Source organism: Mus caroli, chromosome 15 (assembly GCF_900094665.2).
Source record: "Mus caroli chromosome 15, CAROLI_EIJ_v1.1, whole genome shotgun sequence".
Taxonomy (NCBI): Eukaryota; Metazoa; Chordata; class Mammalia; order Rodentia; family Muridae; genus Mus; species Mus caroli.
In genome coordinates, this window is record NC_034584.1 from 76,905,755 (window position 1) to 76,933,150 (window position 27,396).

The following is a 27,396-nucleotide window of genomic DNA, read 5'->3' on the forward strand; positions in this document are numbered from 1 at the left end:
TCCAGAGGTTTCAGGGAAGCCAAAACTCAGAAGCCCTTGAGAGCAGACCAAGCTTTGACGGATGTCCATGCCCACCATCAGCAAATGAACGAACTTTAGTCATCATGCGAAGGACCAGAAACCAAAATGAAAGTTGTCATAGCTGCTTACAATGCACATTCCACATGAGCAATCCCAGAGTCAACCTTCTAAGGTGAGGTCAGATATTGCCCTGATTTCAGATGAGGACGGGAGGAGGGGGGGGGGTCATGAAAACAAAGCCAAGACTAGCACCTGTAGCACCTGACCTGAGTTCAGACTCCCTGTGTCCTCCTAGAGGGCTAATCGTCTTTCCAGGCATTTCTTTCACAACTGTTTCCAGCTGACATACTTCATCAGGATGTCATTCACACCAGCAGTGGGAGCCAGCACACCAGTTCTCAGCAGCTCTGCCACTCTGGATCAGAACTGAATGCACGCTCAGCTCCCAGGCACCAAGGCTGGCCACTTAGCCAGGGCAGAGAGGCTTAGGCCTGGCCTGTTGCAGGTACTCAGTCAACACTGAGTGTGAACGGAGGCACCTGAGCTGACTCGGGAGATAACAAAGGAAAATATGCCTGCAGCTTTCACATGCACTAGCCTCCATGCTGAATTATTTCCTGTGCTAACCCGCAACATTCACACTACAGTGCTGTGAGCCAGCGCCAATCTGGTTCCCACTGACAGGGGTGTATACAAACAAAGGCAACAGGCAGTGGTGAGCACATAGCCTGAGGATGCCAGGTAGCAAGTGACCAAGACAGTATCTGAGCCTAAGCAACTCCATGTGTGTGAATGTGTACAGAAACATCTTGGCCAAGAGGGAACGAATGTTCCTGAAGAGCCACAGCCATGTGATGCACACCTTCTCGTACACCTGATTATCAGTCTATCCCCGCAGCAAGCAATGGCAAACTCGCACAGTAACCCCATCCCAAGTCTCTGCCTCCTGAAGCTCCTGTCGGTAGTCTCTGGCCTCCCAGCATCTTAGCCTGCTTCTCTCTCTCCTCCATCTTCCTCAGTAGCCTCACACGGACTGGACGGCTGTTCTGAGGAAGTAAGGTGCCACAACTACCCAGCACAGGCTCAGTGGAACTGAGTAGCTGGTTCTGAAGCTCGTGCTGGCGGGAGGAGGTAGTGCTCATGACCTCTGGGATCCTCCATGGTAGTCAGTCACCTCCCAGAGCCATCTGTGGCCAGCTCCCAAACCCCACAATACCCAGTCCCTGGATGTATTCACATATGGTACAGGCCACAGTACTGAGCAGCCCTGTTTTCTTAGAGGAAGGCTAGATGCTCCTGGGCCCCTCTCCTAGCCTTCGTACAGTGCCAGTGGGGAGTAGTAGTAGGCAAGCCAGGCAGAATGAGAGAAGAACATCCTTTCTAGACAAACCAGTGGGCAGATGATACTGCCCAAGGCACTGCCTACATGGAAGCCATCCAAGAAAATCAGCAAGAGGAAAATCAGAGCCCTTCAAGGAAGCAGGAAACCTAAGTAGACCTAAGCCCTCTCCACAAATAAGGGGTCTGAGGTCCAGGATGAGGTCATGCCACATTCAGGGCTACTCAGTGTTATCAGTGGCTCATTTGCAATGGTGGGTGGGCCTTGCTGATCTCCAGGGCTCACACTCTAGCAAACTACTTCCCCCTGGTCTTGCCTGCAGAAACCAGAGATGTAGGTTCAGCCTCATCTAGAAAATGCCAAGTTTCTAGAGCCCTTCCCCTGCACTTTCAGCTCTGGGCTACCTATACCTTCATGCTGCCCTAACAGAGCTCTCTCTCAGGGCAGGGAGAGACCATTAAAGTAGGCTATTGGGCCATGCCTTCCCAGTTTACAGTTAAGTGCCATTATAACTCAGCACGATAACCACTCCCATTTCCTAGCTAGGGAAACTGAGGTTTGGAGGGATTATGCAGATACCTAGATATCCAGGCACTGAGCCTTCACTCTCCTGGACTGTCCTCTCTTCAAGCTGTTTCCAAGTGCCTGCTAGCCCAGGGAGCAAAGCTCTAAGATGGTTGGTCTGAGAAAATTAAGTCCTGTAACCTTCATCAGAGCCCTTCGATATGCTTGTTACTACCACCCCAGGACACCAAGACTCGAGGCACAAGACCAGTCTGAACAGAGACTAAATCTAAGCAGCCTGGCCTTAAGGCTTTGACCACCTTCTATGCTACCACTTTGGTCCAACCTAGGTCTGGGGAACTAGCCAGCCAGACTCAGTAGGAGCTTCAGGTCACCCCAGGGGTCCAGTTTGGAGATGCAGCTCCAGGAACCTGCCTCAAAACTCTCCAAATCACTTCCCTCAGAATTGTTGCCTCCAGCTCTGAAAGTAGCCTGTCTGGCCTAGGAATGCAGCACCGCCCCCCTTCCAACCCTGCCTCCCCCACCCCCACCCCCCCCCCGGGGTTAATCCTCGTGGGAAACAGAAGAAGGAGTGGAAAGTAAGAAAAGTCATACTAGTCTAAATTCAAGTGTAGAACCATCCACAAGTCCCCATACCCCAAGGCAGGGGCAGGCCGGAGCTGGCAGGAGCTGGCAAGATTCCGGAGAGTAGTCTTAAGACATAAGCATAGGGGCTGGAGCGATGGCTCAGCGGTTAAGAACACTGATTGCTCTTCCAGAGGTCCTGAGTTCAATTCCCAGCACCCACATGGTGGCCCACAACAAAACTTCGATGCCCTCTTCTGGTGTGTCTGGAGACAGCTACAGTGTACTCACATAAAATAAATACATCTTTAAACATATCTGAAGGGGAGCTTCAATGATATATGCATGGGTAACCAGCACGTCTGTCATCAGGGCAGGCTTGCTCTGCTCCCACTGTGAAAGAACCAGGTGCCTCTCTGCCTGTTCTCCTTTCCCTAACTTGCCTCTTATCCTGTGTAAGCTCTGCTCCTTTTCCCTTCTCCAGATACATCTGCCTCAGCCTGGCAGACTTCTACTCACTCTTCAAAGCCTTTAGCCACCTCCCCTATGAAGCCTCTCTTGATTGCCCTGTTGAATCTAATAAGGTATAAAGGGAGGCTTTGTTCATTTGTTTTGTTTTGATCTTGTCCCCAGGTTTCTGGCACCCTTAACAGCCACAACTGCCATTAGCTGAGCACCTACACTGTACTCAGTACCTACAGTCTCCTTAATCACTGTAACAAGTCTACAGGAAGAGATCACTGCCTTTTAAAGCAGCAGCTCTGACGCTTGCACAAGGTCAAACACCTAGAGCTTGTATTAAAGTAACAAAGAGCCAGGGAGGTCACTATTCCAGCTTGGCTCAGTCCAAGTGGGGGTGCCTGGAGAAAGGGGCCTCTAGGCGAGCTGTAAAGGAACAGACCATCTGTGGGTCTAGGCAAGGTAAAGATATCTAGCAGGGACCAGGGACTGGCCTGGTGCTCTTAACACCCCTGGTTATAATCTAGAGCCTAGAGCCTGGAACGGACCCTCTTTCATCCACACCTTCATTCCTTTTCCATCTGGCACACAGCTCCACAGAATAGCACAACACTGTAGGTCATCGGGGTGACTAAGCCCCAAGCCCAAGGCTGTGCATTTGGGCAGCTGTTCTTCATCCAGCCCCTGCTGCCCCAACTCAGTCCATGTCGTCCCTCATAACCAAGGCTGCAGTCCTGGCATAACAAGCGCCACTGGGAAAGTTCTCCTTTGGGTGTCTTTGCCAAAAGAACTGGACCTGTCTAGGACGGAAGTCGGGGGTTAACTATTTCATCTTCATGGTTCCACTTCATGAGGGATCTCCAAGTTACTCTGTTACCTTGAGTTCCAGACACAAGTCTTCCATGCTCAGCTTTGGATTGGGTGTCAGGAATTTACATGGGTTGCCCTAAAAGTCCCTGTGCTCAAGACTCTGTGCCCAAAAGTCTAACAGAGCTAGGCTACCAGTGTGGTCAGAACTCTAAGAGGGAACACAGGACCCAGGCCCTGGAAGAGAAACTGAGTCCAGAGGATTTAACAGGTCCAGGAGTGGGATCAGCCCTAGAGGAAGCAGTGTAGAAAGTGAGCACGCTAAGAGATCCAGAATGTGATAAACCATACCTCTGGCCATCTTTCCCTCACCTCCACTATAAAGGACTCTTAGCTTCGAGTCTCAGGCCAGAATTCTTGGGCCCCAGTGGGACCTGAGCACAGCCTAGCCCTGGTAAAACCCATTCCATGCATTCTCTTGAGAGCTGGCTTCAAGCAGAATGATCCCTTATGTCCACTGTACCTGCTGAACTCTGTGGCAGCCCAGAGCCTTGACCTGTGGCTGCCTCCTGCCCGAGAGAAGGCTCACACTTCCGGCCCACAAGGTCTAGCAGAAGAGGCAAGGCCCAGGACATTTGGCCAACATATGCTAACAGGTCAGGCCAGAACTGAAGCCAGGGGCGGTCATGGCAGGTTCACAGTCCCATCATAGTCATGGTCTGAGGGCTGTCTCTGGTCACTTTCAGTAAGCAGCTGTGGGCAGAAGCAGCCTTCGGAGATCTCAGGCCACCCAGGCTAAGGGAGGAACTAAGTGTGACTCTGGCCTGGGGCAGGGGGCCAAAGAGGAAAACAGATGACCTGGGGCAAAGACTTGGCGGCAGGGGAGGTGCCTGAGCCTCCTATGGAATGAGGAGGGACTGGAAAAACTAGGGAAGAGGGGACTCCTCCCGCCATGCCGGCCTGTCTATCTCCAGCTCTTCACTGTAAAATAAATGGAAGAAGCACACACCAGACAAAAAAAAAAAAAAGGGAGGAACAAATAAAATCCCAAACTGCCACCCACCTTGGTGGGTCTGGGCCAAGGCCTTGGCCTGGGTCACTTGCCTCTGCTTTTCCCAGGAAACCACTGGTGCCAAATTTGCATTTACCACAAACAGAGACAACACAATGTCATAATCCTTCTCCTGTCATTCTCCCCTCTCTGCCTCCTCCCACCTCAGACACACACGCTAACACAAAATGACGGCTCCCTCGATAGACTGAATGAGCGAAGCTCTGGATCTGCCTCCTAATTGTTGGCGTTTCTCCTCGGCCTGTGCTCTATGCCCATCGCCCAACTCGCAGCAGACCACCCACTGCCCCCTCCTTTGTCCCGCATTACCACTGACAAATGGCCTGCTGGAGGTGGAAGAATATGTCAGGAAATAATAGGGGGAGTCAGCCCCTGCCCCCTCCTAAAGCTTTCTGCACCTCACTGCTGGGGTCCCGGCCACAGAGGGCGGCTGGACCAGAGGGGACAGAGACAGTAACAAGGATCTGGCCCCTGAGATCCTGACCCGGGGCCTTGCCCTTCACGCCCCTGCTGCTGCGGCTGCACTCGACCAACAGCCCCGACCACCCCTCCTCTCGCGGCCGCCCTCCTGGGCACTGCTCTGAGCATCCCCCGCGCTCCCCTCCCTCCATCGCTCTTTATGGCAGTTTCAAAGCTGCAGCCGCCACTCGAGCAGCTGCGGCCTTTGATGGGGACAAGGCAGTGAAGGCCGCCCAGGAGGCCCCTGCCTGGCCTGTCCCTGGCCCGGTGGCCCCTGCACGCCCCCGGGGAGCCTGGGGCAGGCGCGGCGCAGCGCCCAGCGGGCACGCCTCACACGCCAGAGCAAACTTTCGCGACCGTGGGAGAGGCCCCGCGCACGCCGTTACCTTTGCAGCTGCATCCTCCCCTGGCACTTGCCCCAGACCCCTTGACAGCCCACAGCATGCAGGCCGGCAGGAAAACAACCCCCCGCGGAGGCAGGGAGGAAGGGAAAGCGAGAAACCGGAAAGAAAAAGGAAAGGGGGCAGTTTCTCCTCTCAGTCTCAGCCTCTTCACAGCTCCTCCTGCCCAAGCAAGCAAGTGAAGTCACAGGGCCGGGGCGGTGACATCAGCTGAGCCTCTGACATCACGGCCCCTGCCGGATCACACCTCTGCAGGGTGGAGATGGAGGAGCAGCAGGGAGGAGGAATGGGTGAGGGAGAGGAGTACCAGATCCCTCCTTCGCCCTTAACTGCAGAGAGCTAGTGCCAGTGTTGGGGGGGGGGCTGGCTAAGGGGAGGGGCGTGTGGCTCATCTCTAAAGAATACGTTTTATCTCTATAGATAGGGGCGATTATGTGTCTATTTATAATTGGCCCCAGAGTGGATGGCTTAAAAAGAGCCAATGCCCACCGCAGGTGGGGAATCAAAGCTTAGATCAAGGGCTGAAGGTAAGAATGCCTACTCACTCACAGTATGCCGACTATGCACTGGTGACCGGCATCTGCACCCTGGATAGTGCTCACAAAGGCCAAAGAGGATTCCATTATACCTGGTGAGCTCAGAGAGGGAAGAACCTTCCTGAGGCTGCACAGCAGGAAGACAGCCACACTTGGGAGCCAGGAGTCACTAAGGAGGCAGAGAGGGCTAGCACAGAGGCTGGAGAGCCAGCTGGGCAGCCTTTAGCATCTTGAGATTTCCCAGGCTATTGGGGGGTAGGTGGCATACCTAGGACAACACACACTCACACAAAGTGGGCGTCAGTAGCAGGAGAGAGCAATTCCAAGCTCCCCAGTCAGGGATGGCAGCAGAAGGGAGGTTGTCCTCCAACTGCACCTCTGCCTCTTACTATCCAAGTAGGTGGACTAGCTCCGAGCAATTAAGCCCCTACTATGTACAGACCTACTACTAGGTAAATCACAGTCCCTCTATTTAACCCCATGACAATGCCTGAGAAGTAAGACCCCTTCTTCATATTCAGAAAGGAAGACTAAGGGCCAGAAAGTGGCCCCCAGGGGGTCCAGCCCCTGGGACAGGGAACCACAGTCCTGTCTCTGGCTCACAGCGTCATGGTCATCATGTCATCACCGTGAACCTCCCGCTTAGGCGAGCCTTAGCCTACTGAGGCCTCCCCTGTCCAAATGTCTACTTCTGCTCCCTTTTGGCAATGGCCCCAATAGAACCCTGCAGGCCTGGCCCACCAACTCCAGAACAGCTCCATACCCTGTGCCACAGGACATCTGGGATGCCCGCTGGGTAATCTCGGCACACTTAGGCATCTGAGCTTCTTTGATGATGTTTGGTGACAGCCGACTGAGTGCCAGGTCCCAAGCCCCAATTACCTTCTTCTTAACATCTAAAAACTATTTCCATTCCTCCTGACATTGCTCGAATCCTGGAACCAGTGTGCCTGCTGTGTTCACCAGTGTGGCCACTGTGCTCTTTGTCCCAACCCTCCCCTACGCAAGGGCATCCGCGGTCAAAGTGCCTGCAAACAGTGAACACTTAAGAAACACACGCTGGCCCACAACTTTAATCCCAGCACTCTAGAGGCAGAGGCAGGTAGGTAGATCTCTGTGAGTTTGAGGCCAGCCTGGTCTACGTACGGAGTTCTAGACCAGCCAGGGTTACGGAGTGAGACCCTGTCTCAAAAAAAGAAAAGAAGAGAAAAGAAAAAAGAAAAGAAAGAATATACACTGAGGTACCTAGGCAAGGACAGCTGAAATCATGGATTGAAGAATTCTAATTCAACTTGGCAGGCACCTACATTAGACTGTCTGGCTTTAAACCTTGGCTTTTCTACTTCCTTCCTGTGAGATCTAAGGCAAGTGTTACTTCATTTCTCTCCGCCACACAGGCTCCACCTGTAAAATGGGAGGAAGACTAGAGCTTCCCTTTTAAGGTTTCAAGATGGCATGAGATAAGGGATGCAAAATACTCAGAAGGGTGCAAGCTTAGCTGGAGCCAGATCAAGGTTAGCTGCCTTAGTGACTATCTGATCAGGGCCAAGAAGGCATGTCTACATGGGGCAGTAGAAAGGGCGTGGTCACCAGAGGAACAGACTGGCCTCCCACAGAACTGTACCACCCCTTGCTTTCCCTTTGCTGAAGCTGGGTAGCCTTCTGCTTTCCTGAGACTCTGATTTCTGATAAGGAATATAAACAAAATGTCTATAGACACATGGCTAGCACTGAGTAAACGTGCAATAAGTAGACGCAGAGTCCCTGTAGTCCTCCAAAGCATGGAGACATGTACAATTCATAACTCAGCATGCGTGAGGTCACAAGCACAAGCAGAAGCACAGAGAAGGGACTTAGAAGGGAGAAAGATGGACTGAACACAAGGAAAGGCTTCCGGGAAGTGGTGGGGAGGGGAGGCGGGGGGGGGGGGGGGGGGAAGCTGGGTCAGGACACCCAGTTCAGGAAAGGGAGGTGGGAGCAAATGTATGGACACGGTGGGGCCACCCGATCAAAGGCAAAGCTGATTGCTAAGATCACAGCTCTCAGGCACATTTGGGTGGCCAGACCCACCGCATTCCTTCTGGAGCTTTGCATCCAGTTGGGGAAATACAGGGGCTGATTTGGAGAGCACCAAGTTTCCATCCTGGGCATCCTGTTGATGATCAAGGTCAACATCACAGAAACAAGAACTGCCTTGAGAGGGATGCTAAAATCATCTTGTCCAACTGTTTTACAGATGAGCAACTTGAGGCCCAGAGGTCTGAACTGCATTACTCCAACTCACAGTTAATAAAGAACAGAGCCAGAATTTGACTCCAAGCTGATTGCAGAGCTAGTGTTTTTAACCAATTCACCCTCCTGCTTCTCCTGAGAGCACGCATCCATCCCCTGCTGTATGCATACACCCATTCTGCATGTGTAGACCATACGCCCATCTACCCGTCCTCTCTTCATGCACCTAGCTATCCATCATGCATCCAGCCACATATGTCTCTATCCCATCACACATGTGTGCCCATCAAGCCTATAATGCATGCGTGTACCAGTCTGAGGCACTATGCATGCATGCACCACCCAACTGCCCCATCCTTTATGCATCTATCCTATATCAGGTGTCCATATACTCATCCATCCCATTACACACATGCACCCACCTATTCATTCCATCATGCACGCAAGTACCAGCCTAAACCATTATGCATGCACGCATTCATGTATGCACCTACCTATTCCATCCATCCTATCACACATGCACACATGCATGCTTGCACCTGTCCAAACCATCAGAGGTGTGCTTCCACCCATCCCATCTGGTTATGTGCATGCCCTTCCATCACATCACACACGCATGCACCCATCCATCAGATCACACATGCATGCATGCACTGCTTATTTGAGCTCCTGCTGCTCCAGACACTGAGATGTCAACAGTGAACACAGAGCCAAGCCCACAGAGCTCTGTGCTGTACCCAGCTGCTTTAGAGCTCACTACAATTGGTCCTCCTGAAAAGCCTGGCTTGGAATTGAGCTGCTCAAGACCACAGACCACTCTACTGCTGGGAAACCACAAACCAAGCCCCTTTCAGGGGCCATTACATCGCTTGCATGGGAAAAGGAGAATGAAGACAATTGATCCAGTATCCACTTTCTGGACAGAATGATGAGTTGTGTGGAGGTCTCCAGTCTCAGTAACAACAACAACAAAAAGGATTTAGAAATGTTCGGTCCGAGGAGCTTGAAGCAATTGAATGAACAAGCATAGCATCTGAGTTCTGCCACCACAGGAGCTTCTGGCAAGTAGTTCCCTGAGCAAAGAGGACGTGGGCCAACTTTATGCACTGGGGCTCCCAGCCCTCTCTTTCTGAGAGCTGAACACCTACTCTGTCCCAGACTCACTGTGCTGTCCCAGCCCAAAAGGCCGGCAGGACTGTCCCATTTTCCAAACAAGAAAACTGAGGCTCAGAGAAAGGAAGTCTTGTTGGTGGTCAACACAGGTCTGGCTGGCTCTGAAGACTGACCCTCAACACCAAAGATTCAGCTTAGCTTTGGACAGATATTGCTTCTCTACTTTCCTCGCCTCTAAATCGAGCACTGGGAACAGGGAAGGCACTCACTGAGGCTATCTGACTTTCTCTTGACCCGCACCCCTCCAGCTTTAACCCTGCCCAAAATTAGACTATAAAACTGTCGGGAATGAAGCTCATAAAACAGGAATCAATGTCCTGGCTGGGGAGATAATTACTTTATACCCATTTTACAGATGAGGCCATAGATCATGATCTATAAGATAATCAGTACACTCTTCCAAGGTTCCTGTAACAGATCTGTCATTGCCAGCAGAAGAATGGATGGCTGTTACAGCCAGGTTTTCTGTAGTGCTATTCATGGTGATCCCCAACACTGGGTAGCACACCGCCACTCCTGAAGAAATGCTCACTGCCAGTTTCCTCCTCCATGAAATGCGAAAGGAACAGTTCTTAAAAGAATGCATGCACCCTATTTTACAGATAAAGTAACAGAAGCCAGGAAGGGGGGCATTAAGTACGCAGGAAAGCTGCAACCCAGGATTTGTGACCCGGAACATAATATTAAGAAAAAAGGCTGGGGTGTCGGTGGGCTGCAAATTTGAATGGCACACTTCTGCGGACTGGCAGTCTGCCAAGAGCCGCAAACATGGGGTGTTCTGCTCACCCAGGGCCATCAAGAGCCTGCAGCCTTCCCTGGGCACAGCTGCTACCCTGGCAGACCCCTAAAAAGCCCCCCAAAGAATCTCTGCGCTCCAGAGCTCTTTTCTCATTCCAAACATGCCAGAGCCCCGCGGACCCCGGAGGCTGCTACTTAGCGCCAGATTAATCACACCGAATTCTCCATCCAGATATTGCGTGCAGGCCGAACTCCCACCGCTAATCGCCGTAATATTCTCCTCGGCGTGTGCAGGCGGCCGGGGCGATGTTCCAGGAATATTAATTCTCCACAGCCGGCTCACTCCCGCCGCACGCATGCGCCCCCTGCACTGCTGGCTGCTGGTAGGGGAGCAGGCCTGGCCATGGGATCAGGAGCCTGGGGGAAGTAGCGCCAGACCCCAGCCCTCCATGGGAACCACACTGGCCAAACAAGAACCATGGGCCAAAGCCTAGCCAAGGTTTAGAATCAAATTAGAGTACTGGTGGCTCCTGCCTGTGGGACGGTTGGCCCCCAATACTGCTTCTCCCCTTAGTACTGACCCCTGGCCTCCTGCCCCAGAACCTGCACCTTCAGGAAGCTTAGAGCCCCCAAGAAGGCACACAGTATAGTTCCCTGATGTCCTCTCAACACAGCATTGCTTTGACAAATGGGCATCCAGGGATCAGCTAATCCTGGCCAAAAAAAAAAAGCACACATACAAAAAGGAATACAAATCTTTCATCTGCTTGAAATATAAAAGCGTGGGTGGCAGTGGAGACTCTGGCGATGGAAGTCTGTGCTCAGCTATGGGGCTAACCTAGACCTGGAGGGGGCAGGCTGGGTCTATGGAAGCCATGACTGACTGCTGGTCTTTGCTTACACCAAAACTACAGTGTAACTGGTAATGTCAGAAGCTGAGGAAGGAGAGAACTGGAGGGAACTGGAGAGAACTGGAGTAGAAGGCTTGTAGCCCCTGAACTGTCCTTAAGGAAAAGAAACACTCTCCTGTCCCTGCTGACTGGTTTTGAGGAAGCACTGAACACTGAATGTCCTCTCTGAGATATGAGGCACTAGCCTGTCTGTAAAGAGTTCCTGGTCCAAAGTGGGGCTCAGCATCCCAGCAGTCCTGGGGACACTAGGCAGGCCTTCTGCCCACCCAGAGCACTGCTAGGAAAAAGCCACATCTTCAGGTGTTTAAATCTCAAATCAACCATGGGATGCAGCTTCAGGATATCCATTTACAAACAAGGAAACACATAAGACAGCTAAGTGTCCCAATCAGATAAGCCTTCAGGCCACCAGAACTTGAATCCAGGCTCTCCTCTTCAGCAGGCTCTGTGACTCCATTTCCTCTCCCTCCCACCCCCCATGAAGTGACCTTTAAGGTCCGTCCAGTCCACTGTGGCCAGCAGCCGAATGGGATACAGAGAGGGGCTGGGCAGGTGTCAGCAGACCCGGGACATCCACAGAGCCAAGTCATCTGAACCAGTCCCTGCTTCCCACAACCTGGTCCAGGCCAGATGAAGGTGGGGCCCTGGGTCCACTGGATGGAGGAGCCTCTTGAACCTGACTGCAACTCTGGCCCAGCACTGGGAGTCAGAGACAGAGCCTGTAAGAACACAGGGATGTGGGCCAGTTCACAAGAAGCCAGCGGCGAGGCTGCTTGAGGGGCTGGGGGCTCAACTCAGTTCCTTCCCAGTACAGATCAGAACTGGAGTTTAGGACGAAAGCTGACCTGCAGGACAAGCCCCAGCGCCGAGGCTCCTCCCCAACATCCAGCAAAGGCCCAGCTGAAGGACAGCAGTTGACCCCCTGACCCTAAGGGCCCTTAAGTTTTGTCTGGCACCTCTCACATACATATGTCTCATGAACACATGAAAGCCAAAAGCCTTTTCTCCATTTCTCAGAAAAGAAAGCTGAGGCTTAGAAACAGACTCAAGCACAGGCCCCTCTCACATGCCGAATGGCCATAACTTCACAAGGTTTAGGTAAATGGCCCCAGTTCCCAAGGAGTCCATCCTGGTGCCACAGGTAGCAGGAGGGAATATCCTATGGTTTCCAGGTTCAGACTTCCAGATCCAGACCTGTGCGTTTGTGCCAGCCCTACCCAAGGCTCTGGTGGTAACCAAAGATGCATAAAAGGACCTCTCTCCCTTCTCTTGTCCTGGGGTCTTCCTGCTTTGGACACCAGGAATCTGAAGCAGAGATAGGACTCAGCTGGCTCCCAGCAGACACTTTGAGACCAACGACACAACTAGTGCTCATCTCTGCCTTCTAGGAGGGGACATCCCAGCCTGTCAGCTGTAACCAAGTGGGCAATAGGACCCCAGGCAATGAACAGCAAGTCCCACGAGGTTTCCCAGGAGGAAGGCTTAGACAGGGACCTAGAGGGTCAAGAGACTCATTCAAGTTTCAAAGCACCGCACAGAAGACACGGGAGAAAACAAGGCTCACGGGAGATTCTTAGGCCTCCTACATCCAGGCCAATCCCTTCTGCATCTCTGGCCATGGCAGGTCCAGTGCCACGAGAGCCCTACTCTGTGTGACTGCAGATGTCACAGACACAGGGTTAACCCATCCCTTCACTTTCAGTCTTGACTCCAGATCTCACATCCTCTTAAGTCAGGTACTTCTCAAAAGGAATGGCAGGGTGTGCAACTTATAGGGAGAGCAAGGGGAGAGGGGCAGGGATCCAGGCCTAGCTATGGAGCAAAGCAGGAGAGCAAGGCAGTGGTGGGACATAGCCTAAACGGAAGAGGGGCCCAATCTCCAAGAGATAACTTCCTGGTCAGGCCCAAGAACCGCAGCTGGCAGACAGTGGTCTTCCCGGAAGATTCCACGGTTTATGCCCCTCTGGCCCCTGGGTCAAAGGAAAGACCCATATCTGAACCAACCTCCTACTTACTCCTGGCTGACTCAACAAAGCACTTTACTGCCCCAAGCCTCAGTTAGTTCATCTGAAATGTGGAGTGAGAATGATTAGTCACAAAGTGAAAAATGCAGAAGGGACGACTGTTGGTTCCTCCCCAGGAACTGTACCTCTCCAGGGGAATGAGAACTGGGCCTGTCCTGAACAAGAGACCACATCCTCGATTTCATTTATTGATCCTGACAGCCTTGGAGAGGGAGAGACTGCTGCCCTATATTCACAAGTGTGAATCTGAAGGCAGATAGGTGAGGGGCTGGCCCAAGATCAAAGCTACATATCCCACATGGACCTTACCTGGTTGTAAAAGGTTATTTGCCAGCTATGGAAAGAAGTGGACAAAGAGGTCAGGGGCACCTCAAACCAGCTCTCTGACCAATCCTAGACTGAAGTCCTGGCCTGTAGAAACAAGAGGTCTAGACCATACCTCCCAGCCCGGAAAGAAAAAAAGTCTCCTACCCCATCCCCAGGAGAGTCAGAGTCGGAAGCCATCTTGGCTCTGAAGGGAGCTTTTTTGTTTGATTGGTTTTGTTTTTTACATCTAGGAGCAGGAAGGGCCTGAACAGTGGGCACATGTGGCAAGGTAAGCCTCTGGGTAGAGAAGGGCCCTGCTACCTGCTCCCCTCCTGCCCCTCCTGTCACCCGCAGTGCAGTGCAACCATGTAACTGTCTAGCCCCAGCACCGCGTGCGCACAAGCAGGCACCTGCCAATCTCAGCCCACGGCCTCCGCCCAGCCCCCCTCTCCCGGAGGACAGATAATTCTCTCGCTCTCCCAGCCTGACAAAATAACTAATGCTAACTCAATAAAGTCCCCCTTGAAGGTTTTTAATTACCAGACTGTGCCGAAGACTAAAGACTCCAGGAGCAGGAGGGGGGCTGCCGAGGCTGATGGGGAGATGGGCGTGGCAGAGACTGGACCCAAGGAGTGGTAAAGTGCCCTCCCTCTAACTAGGGGAGAGGGCAGGGCCAGGCCGGTGCTGTCCAGGGTGCTGGACCCAACAGTCACAGGATTTAGAATTCCTACTGGCAACAGCAGCCAGGGAGGGAGGCTCAGTGAGGCTCCTGGCTGACTTTGCTGATTTGTCTTTGAGCTTCGTAGCCAACCACACAGTGGACACATCCCCAGTGAACTGAGAATGCCCTGAGCCAGCAGTCATCAGCAAGCCTTCACGGTCCAGTTTCACAGAGTCTGGCAGCCCACAGACAGAATACCGACCTGTGATATGGGATGAAGGAGTGCACAAAGGTGGCTGTCAAAATAGTGTCCTCTGTGCTAACCATAGCTCCAGGCAGGGGGATGTGCTTGGGACACAGGAGGGACCAAGGCTGTCCAAAGGGGCTAAGAAGAGCCTAAAGGAGAGCCTAAGACATCACCCACCACAGATATTCAAAAGACCAAATAATAATGCCCTACTGTCATGAGGAGATAAGTTGGGGGTAGGCCAGAGTGGGAGGGAGTACCAGCTGGCAACAACGCACCCCCCACCCCCAACTATAGACAAGAGCAAACAAAGATAACATCCAAAGTGAAGCTCCCAGCTTCCTTCACCCTAGCACAATACCAAACTCCTCTCTTACCACAGCCTACCTGTGAGCCACCCATGAGACAGGCCATAAGGCTTAAACTGGTCCCATTTTCTGGATGTGAACACAGAGGCTCCATGGACCCTTTGCCCAAGCCATGCTCTTTCTACTGCATCTTTCAAAGATCTGCTCTTTTCTGTGTTCTGCAGAGGTATCGCTGTAGGGGCAGTGCAGAGAGCCGGTGCAGCGGCGTTCAGCTCCCAGGGGCTTCAAGGGGGTGCTGGGAAGCCCCAACACCCAGCCCTAACTGGAGTCTTCTGGCTGGGATCACAGCCCTACGACGACGGAGCTGCTGCCCACCAGCCGGCCCCTTGGCATCCAGCCCTGGATGGCAGCCAGCTGGGAGAGGAAGCAGCTTGGCTGGCCGCCAGTTCACAGTGCCTGAGCTGTCAGCCGGGAGGCAGGCCAGGCAGGACTGAGACCCCCTGCCCCTGAACAGAGCCCTGGCCAGGCCACCAGGATAGGGCCAAGCTCCTCCTCCCATCAAGAGATTCAAGGGGGCCCTGTCATTGCCAGCCCTGAGCAGGGAGCAGGAGACGTAATCTTGCTGGGTCCCCATTTATTCAGCTTAGCTTTGTACAAACGATGACTGTTGTGGAAGCGGCACGTGGAGCAGGAGATTTTCAAGTCAAATAATAATAAAAACAGGAACAACTACAGCTGACACTGAGCAAGCACTCAGTCAGCACCGGGTGCCCCTGCACAAACTCCCCCGGGAGGGAGATACTAGCGCTATCAGACGCAGCGGGCTGAGCTCAGAAAGGGGCAATAACTCACCTACAGCCACACAGCATGCTGGAAGGGCTTGGGGCTGGATCAGTCCTGATGCTCCCCTGGCTTAAGCAGAGCTAGATGCCTGGGACAGGGCAGAAACTCATGCATCTGTTGAGTGTGGAGTTCAAGACTGGCCACGAGAGGATGCAGAGATAACCTCTCAGCCTGCCTGCTTCTGTCTGCTCAAAGCACCAAGAGTAGGGCTGGAGTGATGACCCAGAGGTTAAGGGCACATATTGCTCTTCCAGAGGACTTGCATTCCCAGCTTGTAATTGCCTGGGACTACAGCTCAGGGACTCCAACGCCCTCTTCTGGCCTCCTGGGGCACTGCATTCACATGTGCAGATCCATCCTCAGACATTTACATAGACACATCATTATTCAAAATTATATATACATATTAAAAGCGCTGGGGGCATCCCACCATCTCTTCCCACCCCTATTCCATCAAACGTTCCTTCAGGCTATGGTCTGCACTAGCTCTATTTCCACATGCCCAGGCAGGGAGCGCTAGTGACTCACCCACAGCCGCACAGGTGAGGCACAAACCATGGCTCCTACCACTCCTCTCATCAGCGTCCCAACATCACAGGAAGGCCCAGAACCACACTACTGGGCTCCCAAAATTCTTAACCCGGGAGGCTAAAGGGGTAGCTGGGATACAGGACAGGCAGCGCTGACTGAAGGAGTTCCTCTGGAGAGAGGCTGTCTTCACCTAAGACTGGATCACTGTGGGCTATCAGATAACCACTAAGAAGGCAGGCACCCCAGGGAAAGCAGGAGCAGGCCAGTGTCACTCAGCAGGGCACGGAAGGGACACGGAAGAAAGGTGCTTCTGGTGACCTTATGTCTGGAGGGGCTTGGGCTCTACTGAAGCCCACCCTGAACAGTCCCTGGAAGCAGAGGGCTGGTCTGCTAAGGAATCTTGGCACCTCTTTGATCCTGTAGTGCTGGTGCTAGAGAGGGCTGGCGGGATAATATGCTCCTCTCCCTTATGAATGGCCAGGTGCATAGTAGTCTTGCCAGCTGGTAAGGTGCCAGCTTGGCCCTAATCACTTATCTCTGCACTCGCCTTCCAGAGCTTGTCCTCCAGAAGGGCAGATTCAGCCATAGAAGATGAAGCAGGGCTATGCTAGATCTTGGGGCCAGGTTAGTGGATGGCCCTTCTCCCGGGCATCCAGAGAGCACCTCTGCAGCTGCTGAGGGAGGACTGAGAGAGATAGAGCAGGGAAGCCCCAGCATGATACCAGTACAGACAAGGCTATGGTGCTGCAGTGTCCTACCCTGGAGACAGTAAATGACAACAGCAGCGAGCAGACAGATGCTAAGTCTATGTACCCTGCCCCCTGGGCCTGGAAGAATTTACCAGAGAAGCTGTGAGAGGACCTGAGAGGTGGCAGGCAGACATTATGAACTCCTAGAAACTGAGAACCTTACCTCTCACTGAAGGAGAGCAGGACAGGGGTGTGGTCCTTTGAGAGTGCACATATACTGGCCTCTCCCTAACCTCATCTTTATCGGCCTCTTTCCCCACATCAACTCAGCATCTGCACCCCATACACACCCCACACTCCTCTTGCTAATCTTCAGGTCAGCTTTAGATGCTCTAGGGCCTCTGTTTCCCACGGGGACAATAGGGAGACTGCCCTGAACTGAGGGGAGGCCCTCAAATCTTCACAGAAATAACTGCAGGCTGGGAGGAGTGGGTCATTTAGGAACTCCGTGGTCCTGGGATAGTGGGCAGAGATGCCATTCTTCCTGGGAGTCCACACCAAGCCAACTCACAAGTCCATTTTTTCTCCCAGACATCAATTGGTCAACCTCTGCACTTCTCCCCAATGGTGGGGTTCCCTCCCTCCATCAGGATCTAGCTGGGCCAAAGCCAGGGAAATAGCTGATACCTGGAGCGGGAGAGAATAGCAGGGGAGGAGGAAGTGGAGGGGAGAGGGAGGTGGGAAAGAGAGGAGGAGGAAGTAGAGGGAAGAGGGAGGTGGGAAAGAGGAGGAGGAAGTGGAGGGAGGGGTGAGGGAGGAGGGAAAGAAGAGGGGTAGGAGGGAAAAGTGGAGGGGGCAGATGGAGAGAACAGTGGAAAGGGAGTGGGGAAAGGGGGCGGGGAGGGAGGGACTCGTGGGGGAGGGGCGGTCTACAATCACTGCAACATCAAAGCCTTGCCCGCCGCAGAGCAGAGTCACGTGCAACCTCGTTCCTTGCGTTCCTTAGCTGGGAGAAGCCGCTGGGCCTGGGGCTGCTGAAGGAATTTTAAAACGAGGCAGATTGTCTAGAACGGGGAGTGGAGGAGATGAATGGAGTTTTATCTCTAAGTAAGGGATGAGAGACAGATTTGGAAACCTGTCCCCTGCAGCAGCAGAAGCCCAAAGGGCCCCTGCTCAGTGGCTGGGTAGGGGGCCAAGAGCAAGGACCACCCAACTCCTCTGGTAAATGGAGATTCTGGACAGCCCGGCCTGGTTGAGAGAAGCTAGAAATCTGGCTTTCATTTAAAAAGCTTCCTCCTTTTAATATTGGCTCAAGTTTAAAAGGGGAGAAAAAGGACTCTTTTTAAAATCCACCATGTGGGCCAAATACAGCAGGTCCCCACCAGGCTCAGGGATGGGGCTGGGATGGGGCTTCTGATAGGCTTCAACCTGCTGTTTCATTTGTGGGATCATAAGGAGGGGTAGGAGCTCGCTCACAATCACAAAGAGGAGAGGATTAGAACTTGGGGGCCCCAGATCTGAGGTTCCATAGATCCAGGATCTGCAGGAGAATAGGAGGTGATGGAGGCTGGTGGCAACAGATGGGTCTTAGGAATCCGCTACCCTGTCCCATGCCCAGCCCTGGGCAGTCCTGCCCCCAGCTCCTCATAGCCAGCCTCTCACATGTCATCTGGACCCCCCCCCCAATCCTGGCTGCCTTTACTCCCTCCCTCACACTCCAGCCTGGAATGGCACCCTAACATTCAGCTGCAGGGAGAACCTGGCCAGGGCAATGCTACATGGTGACTGGGACAGAGATGGGGGCCCTCCTTGGAGGAGAGAGCTGCCCCAGCTTGCTGGTAGGAGAGGCTCCCTAGGGAGGACTCAGAAACTGCACTCAACAGGCAACGTGGGATAGGGGTCAGGGTACAGCAGAGTGGAAGAAAATCTGACTCAGACGACGTTGGATGTTTGATTTCCAGGGCACTGGGGAGCCTTTGGAGGGGTTGGAACAAGAGCGAGATCAGCTCAGATCCTCACTGTGGGAGGAATCAAGACACAGGGCTGGAGACCTGTTCTTTCTTAAAGTCATTCTTCAGCAAATATTTACCTAGTATTCCCATGGTACCAGACTGAGTGGTGGGGCAAAGCCAGTGGGGAGAAGGCTGAGAGGGGCTCCGATTGCACCAGGCAGGAGACCTAGACCTCCAAAGAACTAGACAGGAGGCTGTTCTCTGCAGAGGGACATGAGGCAAGGACAGCAGGGTCTCCCTAGGTGTGGCAACTAGGCAGGCGACGGTGGACCAAGCTGTGCCAAAGGAGGCAGAGCTTTCCAGATGCTGTCTCAAAGGAAAGGGGGCGTTCTAAGGGAAAGGCCTTGGGGAAGGGGCAGATGAAGGCAGGGACACTGCACACCTTAGTTCACCATCACCGGGATTTTCTGTCTCGAACAGAAGCCAGTACACTGGCAGCCATCTCCAAGGCTGATCCTTTCCACCAAGGTCTAGTCCTTTGAATAAAGCCTCCTGGCAGGGTGGCCTCACAGGCCATCACAGGCTTCTAGGACCCACACATTTTGGAGATGGCAGGCCTAAATTCCAGGTCCTTGACCCTCAAATTTAGGGTAAGTCCCCTTGCCTTTTTGAAGCACCTGTAGGCCCTAGGAGAGAACCCCACGAGGACCCCAAAGTCTCCAGCTGAAGCAAACCGAAGAATCATGCTTACAGAGTTGAAGGGCCACCTCCCCCCCTGCACCCCCCCCCCCGTACAAGAGCCCAGAAGTGACTAATGATGGCTTATCAGATGCTAGCAGCCCCCAATCTCCCCAATCAGGAGACTGGGGCTGGCAGGACAGAGACATGATGGACACCAGACAGGACTGAGGCAAGGGGTGGAGAGTCGGGGGAGGGAGGGCAGGCAGGGGTGAGGAATGGGCCAGGCCGGCCGGAGGGGAAGGCTGTTCTACAGAGTTCTCTCAGCCCTGGCCAGGGACAGCTGAGGGTAGGGATGTAGCCTTGAACATCTGCCACCCTGTGCTCTTCCCTGAAGCATGTGTGGATTTGGGGTTGGCACTAAAGGGCTCCTCTGAATGATCTCTTGTCCCTCATGGGCTCCTGCTCCACTCACAAGCCTCTGCGCTCCTCATGCAGGAAGGACATTAACAACCCACTCACTTTATAGATGAAGAAACCAAGGCCAGGAGAAGAAGCTGAGCAGAGACCACCAGCAGGCGAGGGCAGAGGCCAGAGCTGGGCCCTCTGCTTCTCAGGCCTGGGTGGAGAGGATTCTGGCCCTTCTGAATGGAGCTGAGGCCAGGAAGATGGCAAGGAGAAAAAAAAGCTGGCACAGGCTGTGGCTCTGTTCCAGGAGGTTTCTCCATGACCCCCTCCTCACTGAAGCCACAGGCTATCTGGTGCCTTCCCACCCGGCAGCTCAGAAGCCACCTGAGGGTGTCCTACCCACGTGGCACAACTGATCTAAGGCTGAAGAGAGCTGGCTGAAACCCAGCCTCCAGCCCAGACACTGCTGAGGTTAAGACAGGACAGAGTTACTATCTCAGCCATCCACTGGATGCCACCTCGTGCCAAACCCTGAGATGCAGGCTCTGCCTCCATCCTCCCTATCCTTACACAGTGGTACTAAGGGGAAATGGAGGCTCAGTGCAGGGCAGGCATCCCAGGACAGCATTCAGTCATTTAACTCCTCAGCCAAGGAAGACAACCACATCCCAGTTCTCCAGGCCGAGGACTGAATTCTCTCATCTGATCATGCGTGCTAGTCTTGAGACCCCTCCAGGCAGTCTGGCCCCGCCTCTGATCACCTTTCCATAGCCAGCTAACCAGGGGATGAGAGGAAAGTCTGGCTGGCACCAGGACTGAGGAAAGTCTGGCTGGCACCAGAGCTGGTCCTAACAGTCTGTGCCCTTCCCACCCAGGAGACCCTTACGCATGAGAGATGGTTCTTGAATAGAAGCCATGTAACTGCCTGGAAATGGAGCTGGCTAAAAGGGGGAGGAAGAGGAGGAAGGGAGGTGAAAGAAAGGGGAGGGCTACAGAGAGGAGAAGTATGAGAAACAGGCAAAGGAAGGGCATAAGGGGGGAGGGGGAGGGGGAGGACCACATGGCAGGCCCTCTCTATCCCTGATATCTGGCCGACTCCAGCTGGGGCCAAGGTTGCAGCCTTCTGTGCCAGGAAGAGCTGCCTGGTCCCTTCACGGCAAGAACATCAAAGCTGGTTCCCAGCCAGCCCAAAGGTAGCATCCTTTGAGGTTTGGCGGTGATCCGGCCATATTTCAGGCTGATCTGAAACAGCATGAGCCCCACCCCCTCCTGCCCGCCCGCCAGGAGATCCCCATCTGGGCTGTCTACTTAATACCCCATTAAGGGAGAAAATATACAGCCAGATCCCTCCCAGCCTCAGCTGCCCATTCCTCTGAAAAGATCAAAGCTGCACTAGATTCTCTCCTAGAAACTCCATAAATAGACCGCAGACATGAGAAGAGGCAGGTAAAGCCCAACATGGCAGCGCCTAAAGGAGAGGGGGTATGGCACTAGGGGTCACCAAGAGCTGGCAGAAGTGGGGAGGTATCCAGGTCCTAGAAGAGAGGCACATGTCTCAGGGTGAGGCCCTCCGCATGGGTTCTTGGCACCTTATTTACCGGCGGGGAAACTGAGGAACGCAGTTCTACAGTGACCTTCTCAGTGTTGAGAGGCTCCGGATTTGGGCTGATAGCGTACACACCTCCAAACAGAGAGTCCAGCAGCAGCCTGTGCTCTGAGATCTGTTTATCCCTACAACCTGGGCCCTTTTCAAACTAGGAACCAGATTCGGAGAGGCTCAGAGACCTCCCGGAGAACGCACAGCCTGTAGTGGGGAACTCTGGACACACAGCAGCATTCTCCTTGATCACCCATGGGGTAGGGACAGCAAGGCCTAAGCTGAATACACCCAGGACCCCCCCCCCATGCAGTTTACAAAGTCCAGGCAAAGCGCACCTCACTTCTCCAGAGCACCCCTCCTGAGGCTACACTGAGGAACTGAGGATGAGTAAACCGGCTGCCCCAGTTTCCTGACTCATGCCGAGCAGTGATTACTTCCTCTAGATAAGGACCACGCCTTCCCCCCTCCTCCCAGCTCTCTGCTCCTTCCCACAGTGGCTCTGGGGCTCACCTGGGAACCTCAGCTCCCAGGAGCCCTCAGGATCTTCATGTATCCCTTCCCACCGACCACACTGGCCATACGTAGGTATCTCTACATGGCCCATCTGACCAGACAGCTCCCGGTCCCCAGGGAAGATCAAACTCTTCTAATGGACACCTGGATCACTCTGTGAGCACCCGGTCTTATACCCAAGCAGCTGCTCATCTGACATGTAGGGACAGAGGACATCAGAGTGTCTGTTCCCTGGCTGTCCCAGGGCCAGAACTTCTTTGCACCCACCTTCCACCCATTCTCCTAGCCTCTGGCTTCCAAGGCCACTCAACCTCTGCTCTCTCTACTCTCAAGCCGGCCATCAGGGCACCATCTGTCTCCCTGCTGCTCACTCTCCTGCAGGTCCTAAGTTCTGGAAGGAGAAGAGCCCTTCAAGAGCAAGGCACAGACATCCCTGAAGCCCACACCAGTAGAAATGGAGGTACAGTAGAAGTGGTGGGGGATCCTGGGCACTCAGAGACTTCTGCCCCCTTCACAGTTCATAGCTAACTCTGGCAGGTCGCCACCTCCCCTCACCATCAGTGAGAGAGAGAGCAGTGAGCACAGGGTGAACCAAGCAATTTTCCAGACCTGGTGGGGCTCAGCAAGCCAATTTGAACACAGAATAAACCTCTGGCCTCTGCCAGGGGAGCATGGCAAACAGTGTGAGCACAGGAGCTGGCCCCGCCCCCACTGTGAGCAAGAGAGCATGGCTGGGCCAGAGAAGCCGCGCTCGGCTGCCAATTCCCGGCTCAGCAGAAAGCCTCCATTTTGCAAGGAGAAATTAATGAGAGGGAGAAGCCTGGGAAATTACGAGTTGCCACCTGCAATTTCTCTCTCCAAGGAAAGCGGCACGATGGCTGATTAAAGCTGCAGCCGCCCTGCCAGGCTGGGCCAGCAGCTGAGCATAGTCCACCTGCTAAGAGGCAGGTGGGGAGCAACAAGGGAGACTAGTAGGACTAGTCCCCCACACTCAGGCAGCTTCTCCCAGGGAACTCTGAAGGGGGGAAGCCTCCAGAAGGGAAATGTCCTTCTCCTTCTATTAGCCATAAAAACAAATGATTCACAGGCCACCTTGGTGACCTTTGGTGCCCTGTGGATTATGGGAGACACTCCTCTGGCTGAGCTCCGAATCGAATCAAATCAAATCAGCAGATGGGAGAAACAGGGAAATGTCACCATTGGAGGGAACCTCCCTTGTGCCTGCGGCTGCACCGGACACCTTAGTCACTCTGTTGCTGTCCTCCTCAAAGAGACACGGGGGTTGAGGACAGTATAGTTGTTTCAGACGAGGAACCCAGGCCTGAGCACCGACTGGAGTCATATAATGGCAAATGTGGGCCTTAGTGACAACACAGGGTACCTCCTGTTAAGCTGCAGGACAGTCACACCGCACAGCCCCTGCCACAGCTATGACCTATATCTGGCCAGTCACACACAGCTGGTGATCCCAGCCACCTTCCTTCCCTGGGTGGTCAGGGTAAGAATGTCCTCTGGTCACCACCTGAGACTCACCTACTCCAATCCAGCCACAGTTCCGGAGGTGAGTAGTGTCAACCGTCTTGATAAAATCTAGAATCGCCTGAAAGCGCAGCCTCTGGGCATGTCTGTGATGGTAATCTTGATTATTGGATAGGGGGGGAAACCCCATTTTAGCTGTGGCCAGGACCATTTCCTGGTCAGGACAGCCTGGACTGGGTAAACCAGAGAAACCCAACTGCGCACATGTGTGGATTCACCTCCCTGTCTCCTGATTATGGACAGAATATGACCAGCTTCTTCAACCTTGACTTCTACCTTGAACTGGGAGCCAGAACAAACCGTTTCTTCCCCCAATAGCCTTTGCCAGACTATTTTATCATGGTAACAGAAAAAGAACTAAGACTATTCCCAATATCCAGTCTTCCATCCACACTCAGGATCTGAACCAAGGACCTGTGAGGAGGATGACTGCCCGGCCACTACGTGAGGAACCTGCCGTATCTAAGCACACCAAAGCTGGACCACTCCTCCAGGAGCCCACTGATCTCCTGGTGCCTCAGATCCCAGCCCTCACTAGGATGTGACTTTAGACTAAAGTGTGGAGAACTGGTATCAGCTTCATGCCTCCCTGTCTAGGGACTGTGCATTCTGAAGCACTGGACTCAACTTCTGACTCTGGAGCTGGTGGAGCACAGGAGTAGAGAGCCCATAGGGATGAGAATCTAGCAGCTCTGGCCCTGCCAGTGCTGGGCACATAAAACGCCATCATTGTAGAAATCCAGACCTCCCGAGCAGGCTCTTAGATTAGCTGCTGTTCATAGATAAGCCAGAGACCTCCAAGGTGGATTATGATGGCTCTCCCTTGCTCATCGATGACCCTAGGCTGGACCCACAGACTCTTTGAGCCCCAGTCAGATCAGCTGGGAAGCATCATGCAGTGGCATCCTCCGGGAAGTGAACTTTGAGGCACCAGCTATCTTCCAGCTCCCTGGCCCTGGCCATATATTATAATAATGGCCTTGGCCAATAGGGGCGCAAGCTATTAGAATGAGTTAAGACCAGATTAATCTGCTTAAAAAAATATGCCTGGTTTTTATGCTGTGCATTCCCTCCTAACAACTCAGGCTCCTTCCAGGCCATTATCTCGTTTTATCGTTAATTCAATTCCATAAACATGTATTAAGTGTCTATTATGTGTAGAGCCCTGGTCTGGTAGCTGGGGTGGGGTGGAGGCCCATGGGGGGGGGGAACACTCAGGTGTCTAGTGTCTGGCCAGGAACCCATCTGACCTTCAGGCCCTGCTGCTGAAACTGGAGGCAGTGTGAGACAGCTCAGAGCACGGTGAAGCCATAGTCAGTGTGTGCTGGTGTTTCCTGAAGGGCAGTGAGGAGTGGGGATGGAGAGAGCAGCATCTCACAGGGTAAGGCCTACTGTGTTCAGGCTTAGTAATGCACTTTATATCCTTCTGGCCACTCAGGGATAAGCACTGACATCTCCTAGCTAGTTTACTGGAGGACCCAGAATACCCTGGACACACTCAAAATCAAACCTCATAGCCTAGACTTCAGCTTTAAAAAAAAAAAAAAAAAAGATTTATCTCGGGAGGCAGAGGCAGGCAGATTTCTGAGTTCCAGGACAGCCATGGCTATAAAGAGAAACCCTGTCTCGAAAAACCAGAAAAAAAAAAGATTTATTATGGTTATTTCTTTTGTATGGGTGGACACACGTGTCACAGGACAAGTTGACCTGCTGAGCCTTTATTTCAACTTCTACAGAGCTGTATAACCCAAAGGTCTCTAAAGTGTTGTGTAGGCACAAAACATTTAGGAATGAATAAATGAATAAAAAAACAAACCAATGAATACACACACACACTCATATGTACACATATACACACACTCACATATACATACAACACACTCATACACATGCTCACCACACATATACCACATACAAATACACATTTTCTCTCTCTCAAGTACATACACAGTCACACATATACAACACACACACTCACACACATGCTCACCACACAGATACACCACAAATACTCTCTCCAGTACATACACACACACACACACACACACACACACTCTCTCTCTCTCTCTCTCTCTCTCTAAGTACACACACACCCCACACACACACCCCAACTCTCACACAGAAATACACACACACACACTGAGCCTCCCCACACTCCGCTGAGTTTGAGCCCTCTGATGGGAAGCAGGGAGGAGGTGAGGAAAGCACAGAGCACTGCCTCCCTGTGGAAGCCAGGTGAGGAATTCCTCAGACCTGGTCCAAATCTTGGCACTGCCTCATCCCAGCCAACTCTCTGAGCCTTAATGAAAACAAACAGATTGGTCCTGCCCACAGCCGTGGGAGCAGCCCAAGTATGTCCACAAAGGCCTGGGAGTGACACTTACTGAAGGTAGAAGGGCATTGAACCACCCAGGCCAGATGTCTGCTGCCTGCAGAGGGTGGAGAGCTGACAAAATGCATGGCTGAGCAGGCTGGCCCAGGCCCATGGTGGATAAGCCACTGGAGGCCCAAAGGGAGCTGTAGCTGGGGCTGGGGAGGGCACTGAAGCACGCTCACTCTTCTGAGGAGATGAAGTGGGACCTCTATGAAGCCAATGGCCCACAGGGACAGATACCTGTAGCCTCCTGCCCCCAACCTGCCCTATCAGCCTGGAGGGGACCTGCTAAGGGAACAGACAGGCAGAAACAAAGGACCAAAGAGCCTGGAAGCTGCCAAAAGCCAGCATCATAGCAAGAGCTCATGCCAGGAGGCTCCATTCAGCAGCCAAGCCCTGTTGGCATTCCTGTCCTGGGCTCCCTCCCCACTCAGGCCTGGCCACCTCCCCAGCCTCTACAGGAACTACTACTTCCCCTGGGAATCCGAGCCTTAGCCTCCTTCCCTCCCATTTGAACAACACACACACACACACACACACACACACACACACGCAGGCATACCAGCATAAGCCCCCTTTGCTCACACAGCTCTGATGCTATCAGACATCATCCCCTTCTGCTCCCCCTTATCCCAGGAAATGTGGCTCTGGGTCTAGGGTTTGAAATGTTCACCATGACTTACTTCCCTGCCCTCCAGGCCTGGGACGGAACTCCAGAGTAACTTTCACCTTAAGGTTAACTTTTCAGGAACTAAATGTCAAGCTCTGTCACCTCTCTGAGCCTTGCAGTCCTCGCCTGTAAAGCAAGGGGTGAGTAAAACACACCTGGAAACTCAGTGCATCGGCATGCTCTGAAGTTGCATGGCTAAGCCTGCCTTGATCCTAATCCCAGCCCTCCCAGCCCTGTCTCCCTGTGCCCTAGAGCCACTGAATCAGGAAGCAGAGCCTCCCATTCTGCTCCGGGCAGCCAGGAAGGCTTCCCAGGGAAGATGGCAAGCATACAGCTATTCAGACTCTGAAGGAGGATTAGGAGTTTTAGGGCAGTGGCAGTTGTATGCTACTCATGCATCAAACACATGTTGAGGGGCTGTGAGCCAGGAAGGACTGGTTCAATGAGAAGATGAATGGGCTCTGGGGACACAAAATCTACATCCCAGTAACATCTCTGTGACCTAGGATCTCATTGATTCCAGCTGTCTGGAGGGTCAACAGGAGGAATGAGGTGGTGAGATTACTAATGGCAGGGATCCACTCTGTCTGTCTCTGTCTCTCTCTCTCTCTGTATCTGTCTCTCTGTCTCTGTGTGTGTGTGTGTGTGTGTGTTTGTGTGTGTGTGTGTGTGTGTATATTTTCCAGTACAGCAATGGTTTACCCAGACCCAAATAGCAAGACATGCCCCAAGGACAAAGCCTGGAGAAAAAAAGGGGGTTATGGGGTTTGGAGGACTTGGTGGCCTTGTGACTACAACACAGCAGAAGGAACTGGA

At 53.1% G+C, this 27,396-nt stretch overlaps 1 protein-coding gene across 4 annotated transcripts in view; it reads right to left on the reverse strand.

Annotated features, from left to right (window-relative positions):
• Positions 1–27,396, reverse strand: part of Tcf20 (transcription factor 20) — a 178,330-nt gene that overhangs the window by 97,474 nt on the left and 53,460 nt on the right. Inside the window, exon 1 of one of the 4 annotated variants that reach the window (XM_029470175.1) lies at positions 5,633–5,652. The exons of 2 other annotated variants lie outside the window; for them this stretch is intronic. The gene's annotated coding sequence lies outside the window, so the exon portion shown is untranslated. Of the gene's footprint in view, positions 1–5,632; positions 5,775–27,396 lie in introns of those variants that run through there. One more of the 4 variants, XM_029470174.1, reaches the window with a different exon arrangement.